The sequence below is a fragment of the Cyanistes caeruleus genome, chromosome Z, assembly GCF_971803275.1.
Source record: "Cyanistes caeruleus chromosome Z, bCyaCae1.hap1.1, whole genome shotgun sequence".
Taxonomy (NCBI): domain Eukaryota; kingdom Metazoa; phylum Chordata; class Aves; order Passeriformes; family Paridae; genus Cyanistes; species Cyanistes caeruleus.
In genome coordinates, this window is record NC_141732.1 from 9,645,962 (window position 1) to 9,651,943 (window position 5,982).

General features: G+C 40.1%; 1 long non-coding RNA gene across 1 annotated transcript; it reads right to left on the reverse strand.

The window, feature by feature from the left end:
* Positions 1 to 461: 461 nt before the first annotated feature.
* LOC147648088 (uncharacterized) lies at positions 462 to 3,619 on the reverse strand. Its single transcript, XR_015280621.1, has 2 exons — positions 2,864 to 3,619; positions 462 to 2,430 (listed from the first exon to the last, which is right to left on the reverse strand). It is a non-coding gene; the product is annotated as an uncharacterized LOC147648088 (long non-coding RNA).
* Positions 3,620 to 5,982: the final 2,363 nt, after the last annotated feature.

Below are 5,982 nucleotides of genomic sequence, written 5' to 3' on the forward strand. Positions count from 1 at the left end.
ACAATTCCTGTGGGACTTAAATGAAGGAGGAATTTTGTCACATGGTGTTCCACAGTTACAGCATTTTAGAAGTTTTTTGAAAGCCAAAAGGCAAAGATAGGAGGAGAAAGAGCAGCTGTTCTCTTAACAGCAGAACAAGACATAGTTTCCTATCATTTTGATCCTTCTTTGATTTCAAGTAATTTAATAAAGGACAAGCACCATCTTTCACAGTGGTGGCGTTTATTAACCTATTCCTATTTTCCCTTGGGAAAGGCTATTTTTGAGTAAGTTGACTAATTGTGTTAAGCAAACTGTGAAACTTCTCCAACAGGACATGATTGGATGTCTGTCTTCTACTTGGCTGCTCATTTTTATTAATTCTACAAGACCTCATCTTATTTATCATTGTTTTTCTGCAACATGAGATTGGTATTTGCTAGTTGTTTTAGAAGTAATAGAAGACACAGGACACATGAGCATTCTTATAGTTGAATTTTATTTTTCCTCATTACATCAGGAATGGTGCTGAGATTTTTGAGAAAATACTGATCTCTGTAATGTAAAGATTTATTAAGTGTCCTTCACCACCACAGCAGAGAATATTGGAAACAAGTAGTCATATAAATGTGTGCTATTAAGTATCGCAACTATCCTCAACTCAAGTGGTCCTCAGATTATTACGAAATGGCATTAAGCAGGAATTGCAAAGTTGTTATGGTGTTGTTATCTTTGCTTTTCTTTTGGTGATGTTGCCTTTCTTCAGTCAGTGATTTACTGACTCCTTAGTTTATCTCTCTTTCTTTTGTGAGGAAAAATACGTCAACAAAGGGGAGGAAATTATCTCCTATTCTCCTCTCTGCTGGAGGCAACGGTGAGAGGATTGACTTCTACAGCTTTTTTCTTCACAGCATGCAAACTTCATCACAAGCAATTACATGCTTGTCAAGATGATCATGTCTGCTCCAGGACCACCTTCCCTGGTGGTCAACAAGGTACAAAACTCTCTTGGCTCTCCATGTGGTGGCAACAAGTAATATGGGTGTACAGAAATCCACATGGTATCATTTTTTTCTTGCATTTGTAAGAAATGGATATAATTTGGCTGCTCATTGTTCTCAGCACAGGAGGAAGACATTCAAGTCTCTTCATTGCAGTCACATGCTGAAGATATTAATCTTTGACTTCATAATTATTGGGACCAAGATCTTCCTTTCAGAAAGAAAGTTAGTTTTGAAGTTTCTCTGTTGATTTTGTGTTTCATAGCTTTCTTTATTTGATCGCTAGAAGCCACCAGCAGAAACTTTGAAGCCCTAAGAGATGGAGAAAATGGACATGAAAACCTTGTTCTTAAAGTAGTGCAGCAACTGAAAAGGAGCAGATGAGAATTAATATATAGATCAGGTAGAAGGTAACCTCAGAGAAAGGTGGCACAACTGAATGACAGAGATTTATAATTATCAGCCATGGGCTCAGAATTTTGTAATGAAGTAAATTATGAGACATTTTTATGAGGAGCATGTTGAGTGCTTGAGTGGCCACGAGGCTCCTACACAAGCAAGCTTTGTATGGTAAAGGTCTTGAAGAACCTACTCTGAATAATGACAAATGAGACTTCAGATCACACAGGTGCTAGAAAATTCTGGGTGGTGCAGAATCTAGTGGTTCATGCCTCCTCTACTTTCAGGAAACATTTAAATCCTTTGCTGCCTTTCAGATGAAGCTTTATTTTTATGCATATCAAGTGGATAAGAAATGACTTGATTACATACCAGTAGTAGAGAAGGTACCTCCAATAACTTCTGCAATACTTGCAAGCTTGAATGAGAATACTTTGGAAGGTATTGGAGATTAATGAGGCAACGGCAGATTAAGATAATATTCACACTTCTGCTTTTGGACTGTAGAGCAAAACCACGGAGACTGAATTATGATATTACACAGAGTATTTTTCTGTATGCAGTTTCAGCAAAATTGTGCATATTATTGTGGCACTTTCAGCTTGAAACCAGGCAGAAACACCAATTTAAGTGTAGTGGTTTTGGTTCACTAATTTGAGTTTCCTGGTCATTGTAGTGGGTTTAGCACTGGCTAAGATCATCGGTGCACATACTAGAAGTATGTACTCATTTCCTGCTGTGAGATATGAATTAGGAGGAGGGTAAAGCAGGCTCAAAACTTAAAGGGTATAAAGAAAACTTTATTAACAGAACTAAAAGAATAGTAAGAATCAGAATAAAAAATCCAGAACACTTCCCCTCCCTTCCCCACAACCTCTTTTTTTTCCTCTAACAACATGGAGACAAAACCTGGGATTTTCAATCAGTTACCACCTCTTTAACAGTCTTTCATCAGTTCTTGTAGCAAGAGGGGTTTCTCTTGCCATGCCATGGATTTTTCTCCATAAGAAACAGTTCTCTTGTGGCTTCAATGTCACAATGAATCAGCCGCCTGGGAAAGGAAAATCTGTTCACAGTGTGAAAGTCCCTCCCCTGCCTTGCAGCTTTCCCAAAGCTGCTTTCATGGACCATGTCAACTTATGGGGTACTATTTTAAGGATGAACTTTTCTAGCATAAAAAACCAAAAGTTCTTTTATCTCTGGGAACAGAGGCTTTTCTTCTATGTTTGGGGCAATGTTTCTCATCTGTCTGTTCAAGCTTTTTATTAGATTACAGCTTTTCAGCATCCACACACTCCAGCACGAGTGTGCTTTTCTCATGGGCTGCGGGTGAATGCTGCACCCACCATGGACTTCATGAATTAGGGAGAAAAAACTCTATATCAAAAGTACATCTTCACCATAGCCTTACAAAGAGAATTTCAGCCCAAGACTAAGGCATCTCCTCAATCCCTTCCTAACTAGTATTTGACTCCTTTACTGACCTCAGTGTCCCATGTTGTTTTCCTTACATGTCTTCCCCCTTTCCTTTTCCTGATTCAGGAGAGAATCAGTGTTCGTAGGTTCATTTATTCTCAAGCTTTATCATCCTAAACAGTTTTCATAGAGTTCTGCAGCGCTGAAAGGTTGATCTCATGCAGTCTGTGCATCAGGGAGATTGCTCACCAAGCCTTCCACTGCTGCTCACGTGTTCTCCACTGACAGCACGTGAGCCGTGCCGGCCGCCAGCTCCGCTCAGTTTTCCTTCGTACAGAGCGCCGAAAGCAAGAAAAGCTGGTTTTGTTCTTCTCTCCACAGCATGGCTGGCTAAAAGCAGCTAAACAGAGTTCACTGGGAGCCGTGCCGAGGCAGCCAGGGCCGTGTGCCACTGTCCCGATTGTGCTGATTCCGGCCGCGCAGCCCTGGCCACGCGGCTGCTCCCGGCACAAAATGGTGGTGGCCGCTCCTGGCCTCAGGGCCAGCCCCAGTGCAGACCACAGAGCCACTCCTGGCATTGGTGCGGCCACATGGCTGTTCCCAGAGCCAATATAACCCCCGGCTGGCACGGCCCAGAGGTGCCGCTGGAAAAACACTGGGAAGGGGCCCCAGCTGCCCCCCGGGCCAGGGCTCGGCGGACTCCCCGGTGAGGGGCTCGGCAGCCTGCTCACCGCCCCTCGGGGGCAGGAAACCTTGGCCAGGCCCCATGGGGCCGGTCCCACCGGCACCCAGTTACCTCTTCAAAAGCCAGAAGCCACGAGTGCGACTTCCTGGGCTTTCCCATGTTTAAATGTGAATCTCACAGAGGCAGACCCAGCTTCTAAATGGTTCAATAGGTTGTCAGTTCTCAGAGCTAGCCAGCTATTGGTTTTTGCTGGGCACAGGCCAAGCTCTTAGCAGCTTCTCTCAGAAAAATAATTTCCATGGGTGGCCTCTTCCCTCCTCAACAAATGTCAATTAATGCAGAACAATTATGAACTGTGGCTATTGCTTTATGTTTTATATTTCATGTGTAGCTTATTGATATCTTATAAATTAAAAACTGACATCTCTTTCCTATTGATGATATGCTTTGATGTCAAGAAACTGAACACATAACTTGATGAAAATATATAGTCATTTTCTAGATAATAATAATATAAATCATTAATGTATTATTTCTCTTTTTAGCAGGTTTTATATGATTTAAATTACTCAGACTATTCACTTATTAATGTATTTTGTAGTAATAGAATTAATGATAATTCTAGAATTAACCTGGGATTTAAATAAAAATTCTTATTAAGATTTAAAGTAGATTTAAACTGTTACTTCAGTTGCACAAACACTAATCTAGCAGATAAACATTTGAAAACTGCTCTGAAGTTACTAAATCAAATGACAGTTTTTTCTGCTTGAAGAAACCATACATGATCTGTTACTGTCATTTACCTAATAGTATAGCAGTAATCTTCTGTGGAGGAATGAGGGCAGTCGTGGCAACTGCTGAAAACTTTTGATACTTAGGATGATGGAGAGTAGTGAGTCTGGACTTCAAACCAGATCTAGAAGGAAGAACTTTGCTTTTTATTTTCATCGCATGAGGTTTGTTAGGGGGTGTCATGGTTGCAGCTAGCCTGTATAAATTTGACCATATCAGACCCCCAAACTCAACCAGTCCAGGAGTAAAACAAGTCCCCAGGTGGGGCAGAGATGGGCTGGATTCAGACTCAAGCAGAGACCTCAGCCAGTCATGTTCAATCCAGAAAGCAGACATATCACTGGTGAGAGAGCTGGGCAGTGCTAAAACCTCAACCAATCAGTTGTCTTGAGCCTGGAGTTTTGAACCCACTATATAAGAAGGTTCTGGACAATAAAACATACTATTTGTTGAGGACCCTCGGGAGTTTCTGTCATTTCTGTCTCCATCCAACCCCCCGTGTAATAAGGGGGTACTGCTTAAAAACAGTTTCTAAGATAAGAAAAGATATCTTTATTCTAGAGCTGATTTTAGTCCTCAGATGAGGCAGGAAATTTTTGTCTAGATAATATATTTCTCAACAGAATAATTCTTTCCCTTTATTTTAAGACAGCGTGCTTTCTTTCTGTGTGTTTTGTTTCTACTGCTACTAATGCTAATCAATATATTAACTGATATTCAAGGGCTAGCTCTTTCACCTTCACATACTTTCAAAAGAATGATAATTGGGGTTTGCTGAATCACAGTTCACACAGGGTAGAAATTCAGGCCTTTAATGGTACAGTTTAACTTTTTTGTCGCTAATGCTAACAGAGGCAGTTTTATGTTTGCACAGCTTCTGAATTCACATCACCTGCCTCATGCTACAGTGTTTGAGGTCATGATGTTTCATGGTCGGTGCAATCAGGCAACCAATGAAGCTGATACCTAAGAAAACAAAAAATAATCCATACTGAGCCAGCCAAGTTCCTGAATCCAGCTGCCCCTTTGATTGCAGAAATGTGCTGGCAGAAGCAAGAGAGCATAAGTTTGTATTGGTTTAAGATGAACGTTAAAACAACACTTTCTGTTGTAAAGCAGTTTAAGTGTCAAATGAAGGCACATTTACTTACAGTTTTAACCCAGGGATGCAGTGATATGAATTTCACATGTATCTGGATTGTGCATAAGAATCAAACATGCATTACTTAAATTCATCACCAGTTCCTGGATTTGTGTGACAAATAAAAAGCTACCAATAGTTCTTCAAATGTATCCTGCCTCTGCAGAGTTTTTGGGACAAATTCTCCAGAACCAAAGAGGAAAGCAATGTGAATTTTGAACTCAAACTGTTATAATGGATAAACATGGCATTATCTTTTCTGGATTTGTATTATTTCTTTGAAAGAAGCACAATATATTGGAAAGCATCCACAATAAATTGAAGGAAGCTGAGTAACGGTAGTCAGAATTGTTCAGAGCACTCAAGATTGTTTTACTCATGCAGTTTATAAATCATCTGTCTAACTATCCAAAAGTTATATAACTATATGAAACAGAATGAAATTAGATAATCTCTCTTAAAACAACTTGATTTGCTAGCAAAAATAGAGTAAAAGAATGTACACTTAATAGCTAACAGCTGTTGACAATTAGAAACCTATATATTCAAATACAGGTTAGAAGAGC